We start from the raw sequence: 14,972 nt of genomic DNA, 5'->3' as shown, positions 1-14,972 counted from the left end.
CCCCTCCTAGAAATATTGGGGCTACCAGGAGAGTGGAAGTAGCTCAGAACTCAGACTGCTGCTGGATTAGTCAAGGTGTATACAAAATTAAGCTTGGAGTAGAGAGAGAGTCACTGTGGAGTTTATCCCTTCCTGAGCAACCACTTGCACTTCCTACTTGAAGAACTTTGGGTCTAGACCAACATATACAAATAATAATGCTGCCCTAAGAACTGAAACTTCAAGGAGTGGTTATGACCAAAAAAGGTAAAAAAACGCCCACACTTTTGTTATCTACTGTAATACCAGGAGGAAGAAGCTATCCGTTAGGCAATCAAGCAAATGAAAATCTTGAGTTTGCTCACAGAGCCCACTAAGATTACAGACAAGATACTAAAACTACTTTTTGGGCTTTGTGTATGCCTGCATGCTGTATTTATAGAGGCCCAGAAATTCATCTTTAGGGATAAAAGCTCATTGCTGCCAGGCTATAAAGCTGACTGGGTGGCCTTAGGCAAGACACTCTCTCAACCTAATCTATTTTTGGGGTTGTTTTGAGGTTAAACAGAAATTGAAATAATTCTGTGCAACACTGATTTCTTGAAGGGAAAAATAGAATGCTAACATGATAAATAAATAATAAACATGCAGCATTACCAGGAGGGATATCATTACGGAACCTTTCTTGGGTATCAGCCATATTCATTATGCGCATCCAGACCTAATAAGTTGAGTGGCTGTTTTGCAGTCCAAGAATAATTTTGCTCTCTCTAAACTGTTAGTAAATCAGGAGATTCAGCAACTGAGTATTTTCCCCCTTTCTTTTCTCAGTCCTGTAATCATGAGCCCTGCTCTCCCACCTGCTATGTAACACACGTGCATAGAGCCATGTTTATTACAGTAGGCAAACTACATATTAGCTGTGAGCTGGGTCTTTCTGAAAGAGGACCATCCCATAGCCCAGAGGGTTTTCTCTTTTCTAGTAGGAACTGCTCCAAAACACTTGGTTTGGCACTAAGCCAGGGTACTCAGTGATGCATCAACATAGGCCTGGTGCACAGGGAGGTGGTGTTGCTGTAGTCTGTTGGAATTTTATCCTCCTGGCTTGATGCACTGCCAGTTTTAAGAGTGTGTATCTTGTGCTGGGAGTGTGGGACAGGATTGGGATTCTGTTGGTGTATCACTCACTCTTCTGCTCAACAGTCTCCTTGCCTGGGCTTGTAGAGATGGTCTCAGAGATAGAGTTGAAGACTCCATGGCTGGTTGTCTTGGGAGCAGAGATGGGCTAGAAAAAAACCGAACCATGCAGTTCGTGGTTCATCAAATTTCATGAACTACGAACCACGAACTTTCACAAACCTGCCCCTGGTCCGCGAACCGGTTCATTTGGTTCGTGAAAACGTCATATCTGGGTCAGAAAATCATCACTTCTAGGTCAGCAGAAGGCCATGTCCGGGCCAGAAGAAGGTCACTTCCAGGTCAGCAGAAGGTCTGCAGGAAGTCCATCCCCTGTTGCCTAGGAAAATGATTGATTGGCACCCGGCTGTCTGCAGTCACAAACCAAAAAACGAACCAAATGAACCAGCCTAAAGTTCGTGGTGGTTCGTCAGAAATGGGATCTGATGCACCACGGTTCGCAAACCACGAACCAGCCTGGTTCGTGCTTAATTTTGGTTCATATTTCAGTTCATCCCCAACTCTACTTAGAAGACGAGACATCAGTATCCATGCCAAGGCATAGATATTGTTTGGAGCAGATTAGAATTGCATGGCATCCATGACAACCATGGGCATGGTTCAGGTATTAACAGGCCTCACACACTGTGCAGGGCAGGAGAAAAACCGAACCATTCTCCTGCTCTGGGCAGGAGAAAAGTGATCTTAAGTGGGGAGACTGAAGACAGTCCCCTTGTCATAGACAGATCACAATTTGCTGGGATTTAGACGTCACAGGGATACCAAGATTGCATAGGGGTGGAGTATCGATTCAGATGATCCAGCCTCATAACCTGATGCATCTCCCTGTTTTTTAGATGGTGCTAGGGGGTTTTCCTGTTGATGTGGTAAGTGCTTCTCTTGATGCCATAGTTGACCTCTGGCATGAAAAATGGCCTGGGAAATTGACACGATTGAACCTAGGTGCCCTCTCTTAGATCCAAGGGCCCAGGCAAGCCCCTTGGTTTACTGAGGGGCTGTGGATGATGAAAAGACACAGGAGACAACTAACACAACAGTGGAGAAGGACTCAGAACAAATCAATAAGGCATGGGCTACGGCTCATTTTAAAGCCTACTCCATAGTGGTGATGGCAACAAAGAAAGTGTTTCTCCACCATCATTGCACCTGCACAGTGTAAACCTGCAGAACTCTTTTGGGTAGTCAGGGGCCTATTGGATTTTGATCTACAGGAAGAGGAGGACTGCTCTGTGGCCCTCTGCAATCAGTTTGCTAAGCACTTTGTTGATAAAATCTCTCACATCTGTTCTGACTTGGGCTCTACATTAGCAATGACAGGATTAGCTGGTCCCAGGGTGCTGATTTGTCCAGTTGTGTGGGATGCTTTTCAGCTTGACAAGTCTGAGTAGTAGACAGGATGCTTGGATGTCTGACACCTACCTACCACCTGCTTGTATGACCCTTTTCCTCTTGGCTCCTTACAACAGGTGTGTGTGTGTGTGTGTGTGTGTGTGTGTGTGTGTGTGTGTGTGTGTGTGTGTGTGTGAGAGAGAGAGAGAGAGAGAGAGAGAGAGAGAGAGAGAGAGAGAGTTGAATAACTACTGTTCAGTCTCAAATATGCCATTCTTGAGCTGGTCTGTGGCTGGTCTGTACCAGGAATTCCTGAATGAAGCCGACTATTTAGATCCATTCCAATCTGGTTTCAGCCCTGGTTATGGGACTGAAACAGCCTTGGTTACCCTGGTGGATGACTTGTGCTAAGAGATGGATAAGGGATGTGTGGCCATGTTAATTATCCTGGGCCTCTTGGCAGTTTTTGATACCATTAATCATGGCATCCTTTTGGACCACCTTTCATGATTGGGACTGGGAGGCACTGTTCTGCAGTGGTTACAGTCTGACCTTGATGGTAGGTTTCAAAGTGTGGTTCTGGGGTACTGCTGCTCTGCCCCTTGGCCTTTGGCCTATGGGGTGCCCCAAGACTCCATCCTGTCCCCCATGCTTTTCAACATCTACATAAAGACATTGGGAGAGGTCATCCAGAGACTTGGGCTGAGATGCCACCCATATGCACGTGACACTCAGCTCTATTTTGTGCTATTAGCAGATCCCAGGGATGCTGTGGAAACTGTGAACAGGTGCCTGGAGGTAGTTTTGGAGTAGATGAGGGCTAACAAACTGAAACTTAATCCTGACAAGATGGAGGTGCTACTGGTAAGGGAGAAGGTTTGACCAGGAAATGGGTTATCTCCTGTTCTGGATGGGATAGCACTCCCCTTAAAGAAGCAGGTTGGTAGCTTGGGTATGCTGCTGGACCCAGCCACTTGTTGGACAAACAGGTGGCAGCAGATGCCAGGGGTGCCTTGCACCAGCTTTGGCTAGTGAGCAAGCTACCACCCTTCCTGTCCAGGAACAATATTGCCACTGTAGTACATGCCCTGGTAACATCTACTTTAGATTACTGCTATTTGCTGTATGTGGAGCTGCTCTTGAAGACTGCCTGGGAGCTGCAATGACAGAATGCTGCTGCCAGAATGTGGACTGGAATAGTTGAAGGGACTATATCCAATCTTGTTCCATTTGTACTGGTTCCCAGTTTGCTTCCAGGCCCAATTCAAGGTGCTGGTATCGACTTTTAAAGTCCTATGTGGCTTGGGCTAAGTATACCTTAAGGACCACCTTCTCCCATTTAAATGTACCTGTTCACCCTGATCATCTTCAGAGGTCCTGCTTCAGCTGCTCCCTAGAGCCTGAAGCTAGGTGGGTGGCAATCCTAGGAAGGGCTTTTTCAAAACTTTGGAACTCCCTCCTCAGGGAAATTCATCTCCTCTCTATTGTTGTCTTCTGCCAGCAGATGAAGACTTTTCTGTTTTGCTTGGAATACCCCTAATAACTGTTACTGGCCCTCTGCCCTGTTCTTTGTGTTGTGTGTTTATCTGTATTTTTATTTAAATGTTTTTATACTTTCTAAAATGTTGTTTTAAACTTTTTAATGTTTTAATGTTCACTACTTCTGGTACCGAATTTGGGTAGAAAGGTGGCATATGAATAAATAAATAAAGCAACAAATTATGTCTTAAAAAATTCCACCTTACATGCATTCTAAGATGAAAGATCTTTTGGGACCCCAACATCAAAGACAATCTCAGAAATAGTAACAAGAATTACTCTACACTATTTACTACTTAGTTGAGGAGTAAATCTCAAACAAAATTCTTTTCCATCCAATTCCAAATGCACATTCAAATGTTCAATTTCTAAAAAAGAAAGATTCCAGGCCTTAAGTCTGCCTGGAGGTTATTATTCAACCTGCAAAGCCTGCATCTGAATCCCAGATGTTTTGGGGTCAGCTGTGGTTATACGCTCTATGGAACTGCATGCTGGTTTTTTTATTATTTCCACTGTGCTAGGGCATGAAGAGCTTCTAGGATTAAAAACTGGCCCTGGCCCTGAGTTCAAAGGTACCAAGGCTGCACTCTAGTCCATTTAAGCATGGTGAAGAAAATAATTGATAAGTTGGAATCTAGCACAGATCATCACTATTATTAACTAATTGATAAACAAAAATGTCTTTCTTCAGCCTCATCCATGAAACATAATGGGTCCAAGGAACCATCAGTTCCTCACAGGACAGATCTTCTCATGCCACCCCAGCAAGCTTCTCCTGTGGCTTATTGGACTCTCAGGGTTAATGTAGGATGCAGCACAGCGAGCAGAAAATCTGAAGAAAATCACAGTGGTCTCCTTGAGTGAGGAATCATGCCTTCTCACCATACAAGTTGCACCTTTAGATCCTAAACAGTGTGTCCATGTGGCTAAGAAAATAATGACAGAACTGTTAGGTCTCTTGTGGTACTCGTAGAAGCAACATAGCATTAGAAAAGCTTTAACAATAGATCCCACAGCAGAGTGACTAGAGAGATACTGGTCAATACAGCTTTTTTCATATTGGAGGCTTAGTTCCAGCAAAAAGCAGAAGAGATATCATGACATTGGGGGTGATGCTCTAGGATTCACCAAAACTTTTTTTTAGCAAATTCTAGAGTGTCAGCCCCCAATGTCATGACATCACTTATAGTTTTCACCAGAAGTGACATCATGCACCACCATGCCACCAGCTAGTGGGCAATGGAAGTGTTGGGATGTCACTCACTATAGCAGGAGATCTGACAAGCCTAGGCTTAGCTCATAGTCAGCACTGCTCTATCCCTACTGGAAGGCTGCCCAGAAAGAGGCCAAAGAGACACAACTGTAATGCATAAATTTTCAGCAGTTGCAACAGAAAACATGTGGGTTTAGGGACTCTTTATGTGGCAGTGAACTATAGATCTGAGAGAGTGGCTCTTCACCTCTTCAGCTTCCTATAATTTCCTGCTGCCCTGTGCACATCTTGGGATTCACCTGTAGTCATTACAGAAACGCTTACCTATCCATAGTAGGTAACTGCATTACAAATCTGTGTGACATTTCTATTTGGGCTGCTCCATGGGCATGTGATAGCTGACTTGCAAGGCAAAATGGGTCAGAATGTTTGCCAAGCACTTACAACAGTTGGACTGGCTAGTGTTCACCCCCAAAATATGGTTCTACCCCCTGCTTACATGCACGTGGGATTATTTGCATGAAGTTCTAGTGGTTAGTGTCAGTCTAGGATCTGAGAGACACCTCCACCCTTCACGCTGCCATGAAGCTCACTGGGTGAATGTGAGCCAGTCACCCTCTCTTAGCATAACCTCCCTCACAAGGTTGTTGTTGTGAGGATAAAATGGAGGAAGGGAGAATGAGGTTGTAAGCTGCTCTGGGTCTGCTATTAGATGAAAAAACAAACAAACCCAAATACAAATGAATGAATAAATTGATGAGGATTACAATAACAACATTCCACCAATATCAGGGTTACATCGGCAAGGCATTGCCTAGACATTGTGGTGATTTTCGGCCAGCGTGCCTCCCAGCATTTACAGCATGGAATCTCCCTCCCTTATGTGTGGTGCCTTGCCCTCACTTTCCCAGTGGGAGGAGTGGAACAGAGATTCTTGTTAGGTGTTCATATCCCGAGGCAGAGCAGTTGTAAGGATTCTGAGGAGACAGATGTTCACACTATTCATATGCATGTTTGTTCTTAGCCCTAGCTCTTTGTGCAAGTGCTCCCTGTCTCTGCAAAGTGCCCTTTCTCATCACCAAAGTTCTTGTGTATGTGGCCAGAGAGATGTATTCTGTGCCATGAGCTCCATCATTTTATATACTACTCAGGTGTGTTGTGTGGCTTGCTGCAGACTGAGAATACTAGGTAAGCTGCACACAGCAGCTGCACAGTGACTCTGTAGGCAGGGTAGAGGCATTTTACTTCCATTGTGTTAAATTGGAGCATTTTGACTTGCACCACCTATTTTGCTGACATTGTGGGTGGGAATGGGGCTGAGAAAATTTAGGCTGCCATTACTCCCCTGGAACATCACTGGCACTGCCCATTTCTGGCTCCAACACAGGTGAACAGCAAACCAACAAAAGGAACCCCCTGGCTATACAGACAACACAAGTACAACAACCAGGGTCACAAAAATTAATCATGCAAGGTTGATATAAATTTTTGTATTAAATCCAAAGTGCAACAGTGCAGAGGTGCAATATATATCAAACAAGATTTAAAGTGCATATATATACAAGAAGAGGTAGTCTATCGGGTAGACAATACATATATTTCTATATACAATGAATATTCTGGTGGTGGGAGAGTGTAGACAGATGGAAGAATGCACACAGGAAATGTCCATATGTCCAAGAGTGGAAAAAGGACGTGTCCAGAGACACCTAGCCGACGGGCTACAGCTTGCTATTTCCAATTCCCGTTTCGGTCTTTCTTCATCCTGGGCTAGACTCTATGGATGTCCACTGGCATCTCCCCTCACTCCACACACCATTGCAGTTCCAAGTACACCGATAGTTACCACTGTAGGGGCTTTGTTGCCATCCTAAGCCATTCCAGAGTTTGCTTCCTGTAATTGTAGCTGGTTTTCCTTTTCCTTCTAGTTTTTCTTGAATTATGCCTTGGATTACTTCCCAATTTTAGATGCTTTATCATATTAATAGCTTCTTAACAGTTTGCATCCCTCCTTGTTCTTTTCCAGCACTGCCCAAGATTTCTTTAACGGTCTTTCTTTTTATCCAGCTCATGCTACACATTTTTCTCTAAGACCACACCATATTTCTAGTTTCCTCTCTTCTGTTTTCAACTATTGTCCATGCTCCACATCCATCCAGAGATTTCTCCATATGTGTGTTTTATATGTCTCTCATTCCTCCTGTCAGCAAGTGTTTCTTTTTATAAAGTGTCTGTTTGCCATATTTATTCTGCTTTTAATGTTTGGCTCCAGATCTTCCATCTTCTGTTAACTTGCTTCCTGGCTATTTAAATTCTTGTGTTTGTTCAATCTGCTTCCCATTTATACATACTCACACACTGCAACACGATTGCATTTTTTTAAAAAAAACTTGTCACTAATTCCTTGTTTTATTCTCATTTATTTTTAAGCCACAGTTCTGAAAAACCAGCACCATTGAATTTACTACATTTCCTTCAGTAACCACCATTACTGCTCAGTAAATCATAGCCAATTTATATTCTATTGGTATGGTGTCACCACACTAGTGTGGCACATCATCAACATAGCCTATGGTCTCCCAACAGAGTCATGACAGAAGAAAAAACCCCAGTCCTAAGGAAATGACAAAACAGCATCTACACTGTCAACACCCACTGCTAATGGAGCATCATGGCATCAATGCCCATACACTTGTCAGATGTAGAAGGAGCCAACCTGTATGGGTCACTGCCAGCATGCCTCCTAGATGGCACCAAGAATGAAAAAACAGGAGGAGAAGAAACAAAGGCCATATATTGGCCACTGCTGTGTGAAGCACTGTGGTACACAAGAGCTTTGTAGCTATCGATCCCCAGGGATCCCTGCAGATAGGAACTCAATCACCCACTGCCCATGAAATAGGCCTAGCGAAACCTTTCGTCCTTTGCCAGGAAATGAAAGGAATTGAAATAATGACACACTGCCCATCCGACACACATTCCTACAATCACAACCACCCTACTCTCAGTGCAGCTCTCAGCAGAGTTACACTCTTTTGCTTCAAGGTGTAAGTCTGCTCGGGATTGCATTGTTGGCCACCAAAATGTAGGGATGGGGGTTGGGTCAGGCATACCCCTCCCTCTCATCACCCCCACTGCCATGCATGTGATGATCACAGCCTTAGTACTCAGTACAGAGAGGTGCCCCCTCCATCATTTTTTTTTGTTTGGCCAAGCACAAAAGCCCCATTAAATAAGCTGCAGTGGCATTTAATTTTCTCTATAGACCATACAATTTCTCCCCTCCCCACCCCAGCTAGTTAATGACATGGGTCATGTAAGTTAGCAGTACTCAGGAACAGACATGGGCATGAACCAAAAAAAAATTAACGAACCTATGGTTTGTGGTTTGGTGCCACCGACGAACCTGAACAAACAAACCGAAATGAACATTTCCTGTTACTGAACCGGTTCGCAGTTTGTGGGTGTCGGAACGGCCCCTGTTGCACTTAGAGAGCCCATATTCACAGGGAGTGTTTAGCAGGCTCTCCTCCAGCCAGCATCCAAGTTTGGTCAAGATTGCAATAGGGATCTTGGAGTTATACCCTCTCCAATCTAAGGCCCCCAGGAAACTCCCACTCGATACAATTAGAGTCACCAGTTGACATTGACCCAGTGCACAAGGGGCTGGCTGTCAGAACTGCCTATTAGGGTTTGCAGGGATGAGATTGGAGTGCCCATGGCTACAGAACACCCCCCTTCCCCCCGGGTGTCTTCTCCCATGTAACCAATTGTAACCAATTTGCAGCTCCATGGTTGGAAGGAAGACCTGCCGATCAAGGTAAGCTGGGCTTCAATTCGGGTTTCCAGGGCGACAGAAGGAGTGCAGTCAGATTTCAGGCATTCCCCCAGCTCCGTTTCCAAGGGAATTGATTGATGGTGCCTGACTGTCTGGCTTCACAAACTGCAGGCGACCGCAACGAACCGGGCTTCCAATGAACGCTGGTTCGTTGGCCATGGAGCCTCATGAACCGCTGGATTGCAAACAGACGATCAGGCGGTTCATGGGGTTTTTTGGTTCGTAATGTGGTTCATGCCCATGTCTACTCAGGAAACATTTTACTGATTTAGAAAATGTGTATGCCTCCTCTCCAGACCTGCTCAAGGCGAGTCAAAACTAAAACAATAAAACAAAAACCAAGTTAATAAAAAGATCAATAAAAACACATCCTGACTAGAGATGGGCACAAACCAGAAAAAAACTAACCTTGCAGTTCATGGTTTGTCATGATTCATGAACCACGAACCATGAACTTTCATGAACCTGCCCCAGTTCGTGAACCGTTTCTTTTGGTTCGTGAAAAAGTCACTTCTGGGCCAGCAAATCATCACTTCCAGGTCAGCAGAAGGTCATTTCCGGGTCAGCAGAAGGTCTGCAGAAAGCCCATCCCCCATTGCCTAGGAAACTGACTGATCAGCACCAAGCCGTCTGCAGTGACGAACTGAAAAATGAACCAAATGAACCACCCTAAAGTTCATGGTGGTTCATCAGAAATGGGTTCTGATGAACCGCTGGTCCACAAACCACAAACCAGCCAAGTTCGTGTTGAACTTTGGTTTGTATTTCGGTTCGTGACCATCTCTAATCCTGACAATAAAAATATCAATAAAACAAGCTAAGCCAGTAAAAACAAGCCAAGGCACAAAAGCACAAAGGCACAAAACAAACAGAACAGCCTAAAATGTTATTGCTGAAATAGTCCTCAAGCTTGGAACAGAGATGGAGAAACAAAGTGAGAGGGAGGGAGTGGATGGGGGAATTATCTGAGGTTCACTACTGACTCTTGTAGGAATCTGTTAATTTATACCAACCTTTCTTCAGGTGTCATGTTATATCACCAGGGAAATGACTAATTCTGGGAAAATGTAACTCCTGAACATTGTAGACATACTATTTTCCCATCATGACCCCAAAATCACAGAGCTTCCCCCCCCCTTGCTGTCCAGAGTCCCACCAGCACAAGACTATAGCTGCTGTATGGTACTATATTATACCATATTATACTATATTATATTATAGGTTTCCCCCCTGCTGGTGTAGCATTGTACTCTACTCGCACAAAGAAGCTTAGGACTGAAGATATGTTGCCCAGCAGGCTTAATTGGAAAATAGTACCACACTGTTAGTTGCATGTATTTCTGCTGACCTCTCTCATCTTGTCAATTTGATACCTTCCCTTTTGTTTCATCAAATAAATTCTTTCCTCTGTTACCTATGCTTCACTAGCTCCTTCCTTCCATATTGATTTGTTGCTTTTATCAATATTTCTTTGACGGTATTTCATGTTAGTTTGATATCACTATAGTCCTCCTCTCTTATTCTTCTTGGTGTTCTGACCTAATTTATTGGTGTACACTTGTATCCTCTACACATGATTCAGAATGTTTTTTTTTTTACCTTTCACATTCTGGTTAGCTTTTTAATTCTTGGATTAAATTTCGTCATGAAAAATCATGATCAATATCTACATCTACCCTTAGTTAGCCTATACTTGAGTTTACTTGATTCTTAAATTGACCTTTAACAAGTATGTAATCTGATATCTTCCCACATCTTCTGTTCTTCTAAGACCCCAATGCTGACACATCTCCAACATATGCACTGTGCCAAAATCACTAGTTAGTATCTAATGCTCATTCTACAGAGATGAAAATAATTGTCAGAAACACTCCATGAAAAGTCATAAAAAGCATATTGGTTGCTCTGGAGTCCATAACAGCACCTACTAAATATGGAGTGTGTCATGGATGCACTCATGACAGACAGATGGAAAAGCCACCCACACCTTCCCAACATCAGGGTGCTACTGCCCATATATGGAATACATCAAGAGAGGGAACAAATCACCCGCCAGTGTAAGTTGTTCTGTGATCTGATAAACACAGGCCCTGGAGCAAGCATATCCCAGGGAGCTTTACAACTGGGGATTTGAGTCCTCTTGACCAATTCCCCTTCACCTGGCAGGAAGAAGACATGGCAACTCCAGCCACAGCATTCACATGCATTGGCATACTCTTGAATTATCACTTTGCCTGTTAATGTTTCCAATCTAACCATTATCATTCTCTCAACTTACTATACTATAATACACAATTTAACTCACCTCTCCCTTTTTTCCTAAAAATAACTGAAACACCTTCTCTTTCACCATATGACTCTTTCTTGCAGTCTTCACTCAACATATCCCCTCAATTTTTCACTTTACTTCACTTGGTCGTTAATATTTTTCGTATTTTAAGTTTTCATTTTCTCTTTCATGTTTTCCAGTTCTTAATGTTATAATATTTTAAAGGTGGGCATAACTGTGAATCTCATTATTCCCCTTCCCAAACCGTTTTAAAACTTACATATAACAACAACAACAATAAAAAACCCCAAAACATAGAATCATAGAGTTGGAAGGGGCCATACAGACCATCTAGTCCAACCCCCTGCCCAGTGCAGGATCAGCCTAAAGCATCTAACCAGAATAAAGCAAAGTTTTTATGGACATTGACGTATCTTTCTAAACATTGCATAGCACATTGTTGTGTCTTCTTGGGGAAAAAATTCAAACACACTGTTCCCATCCAGCTACCAAAAGTTAGCTGCAAGGAGCGCTAACTGCCCCACAATTCCACACTCAAAGAAAGTGAGGGCTACAGAGCTAACTCGCAGATATTCCAAACATTTGCATGAGCCATTAATATTATTACCATTTGCAGAGAGACAAAGGGAAAGACTTCATGCCCCGAATGTTGAACAAATGGCCTAATAAAATGAAACTAATATGTACATTTGAAGAAGGGAAATTGCAGAGGAGAGCAGGATCCGGGCAGTCCTCAATCAAACAGCAGGTGTTCTCAGCCTTCATTAATTCCACAAAGATGTTATATCCTTTTGCATGTAAGTGATGCTTGTCTATGCAAATTCTTTTTATCAATTACAATTAATCACATTTAATCCTGTTTCTCTTTCCTAGGTATGATTACATTTTGATGTATGTCTTATTACGATGGCTCTATTAACACACATTTGGCTCATTCTGTTGCTACAGAAATACTGCCATTGTGTCTGACTGTTTATTTTAAAATAACTTTAAAAAATATATAAACTGTAGATAATAAATGAGCATTTTACAGGATTTCAGATTTTTTTTTAAAAAAAACCTTTTAATGTAAATGAAGCCAGTAAGGAAAAAATCACCTAGGCTAGGATTTCAGAGAGGTCCTTGGTCAAAATCAGATGGTTCAGAAAAAAAAAATCTGACGATTGATTTTCAGAATATAATGAAAACCTATTTTTTTTTAAAAAAAAACACATAGAGATGTGTTAGCCTAGCAACAAAAAACAAAACAAAAAATCACCCTGGAATCTTTTGACACCTTAGAAACTAATCAGTTTTTAAAATTTTTTACCATAAGTTTTCATGAACTAGAATCCACCTTGTTAAGATGCATAAGGTGTGTTCTCCATTGGCAGTTTTATATATGAGGTTAAGAAGAAAACAGTTGTAAACAGCAGGGTCAAGGAGCCATGAAATGAAGGAAGTACAGGATGAGATCTATTATTGTATAAAATTTGTATGTAACCAAGACAAGAATAGAGAGCATTCACAATAGCAGTACTTGGTGAAAATACTGCCGCTTCCCTTTGAAATGTTTGGGAGACTGAAATATTCTTCCATATGGTTTCTGATATTGCCATTTTTATGACAGATTTGTGTCCATTTATTCTTTTGTGTAGTAACTGACTTTTTTATGTGGAGAGCAAGGCAACATGTGATAGTGTATATAACACAAAAGGATGAACAAGCAGATCAAGTCAAGATGGTATAACTGATGTTACTGGGCAGGTCCTATAATAGTGCCTGGGTGATTATAGGAACTGCTGGCACCTGATTTGTTACAGGGTCTGGTCTCTGGGTTTCTGTCTCTGTCAGGTGACCCAGTGTTGTTGGTATGAAGCACAGAAAGCCTACCAGTCAAGGTGCAAGAGTGGTATCGTTATCCATGATGGGCTGCAGGTGCTGATGAATTGGACTTTGAGGTTTGAGCAGGAAACTGTAGATTACAACCAGACTATACTATATTTCAGTCTCTAAATGTTTTCTTGTTTCTGAGTATCAGTCTGGCTGTGACAATCTGCTTCACTTCAGTGGTTAGATATTATAATCCTAAGAATGCCTGGATTTAAAACCTTCAGGTGTCAGTTCTTGTTCAAGGACTTGTAGCATATTAAGTTGTAATAAAATTCTTGGCTGTAGACAACAATGAATGGTGTGCTTAGGGTGATGGCTGAAAGCAAGTACAGATGTGTAGCAGTCAATGTATTTCCCAAATAAGAATGTCCCTATCATATAGTTATATATTAGTGTACAGAAAATGACTGGCGTCACTGTCAGGTTGATGATGGGGTGAAGTCCTGGTGGAATTTCTCGAGATTCCGACCCAGGTGTCCATATGGTCCAAATGACCTCAATAAATCTCAAGTAGGGGACAGGTATTTGGGAACAGTTGCTGAGGAAATTCTGCTCTAAGTTAGCCACAAATATGTTCACCTACTACCTGGCCATTCAGGTAGCCTTGGCAGGGTTATTAATCTGAAGGTACAAGCTGTCACCAAATCTAAAGTCATTAATAGGTGAGGACAAAGTAGCAAACCTTTTTGGTAATTAGCGCTGTGGAGTTATCAGGGATAATGTTCCTGATGGCTTGATCCACAACATATTCTCTGGTAAATTGTCTATGGTTTGTAGTTTTCTCAACAAGTCAGTAATAGTGTCTTGTAAATAACTGGAAATTTGGTATCATAGGATCTGAGGATAAATGTCCATATAGAAAAAAAACATATTGTACTTATTCCCAAAACAAGTTTTAAGATTGGAAATAGGAGGTACCTGGCTGAGACTCCTGGAGTATGTACGTGGGAAGCTCCTGCACTGGATTTTTAAGAAAATTCTTCCTGGTATTTGTCAGTGGGGTCTGAGGACAGTGGTCTGTAAAACTTCATGTTAGTAGAGAGTAGAGGCGGACACAAACCAAAATACGAACTAAAGTTCATCATGAACCAGGCTGGTTCATGGTTCATGAACCAGCGGTTCGTGGGAGCTCATTTCTCATGAACTGTGAAGAATTTTAGCCTGGTTCATTTGGTTCGTATTTCGGTTCATCACTGCCTGACACCAATCGATCAGTTTCCTAGGCTACCGGGGAGGGGGGCTCTCTGCAGACCTTCTGCTGAACCAGAAGTGACATTCTCATGAATCGAACGAACTGGTTTGCAAACCGGGGCAAGTTCATGAAAGTTCATGGTTCGTGAAACGTGATGAACCACGAACTCATGGTTGGACTTTTTCCAATTCATACCCATCGCTAGTAGAGAGCTATCTCCTAGTCCCTCATGTAGTAGTCAAACTTGTTTGTGATGGCAACAGCCGTTCTTTTCACAGCATCTTTGATTGTTCTTGAAGTTGTTTATTGTATTCTGTTCCATATGGCTGAAATGATTATCTGTGTAGACACAATGTACATTATACCTAGGTCCTCAAATCAATCTCCACCTGTCAGCAGAGTTGGTTGAAATTAGGAAAAGAGATGAATTTACATTATGTCAGGGAGTTTCAAAACTGAGCGAAGAGTATTATAGAAGTTGCTTTCAAAGGTACAAGTGAGTGTAATTTTGAAGAACTGTTGA

Source organism: Eublepharis macularius, chromosome 1, assembly GCF_028583425.1.
Source record: "Eublepharis macularius isolate TG4126 chromosome 1, MPM_Emac_v1.0, whole genome shotgun sequence".
NCBI lineage: Eukaryota > Metazoa > Chordata > Lepidosauria > Squamata > Eublepharidae > Eublepharis > Eublepharis macularius.
Note: the sequence above shows the minus strand (reverse complement) of the source record.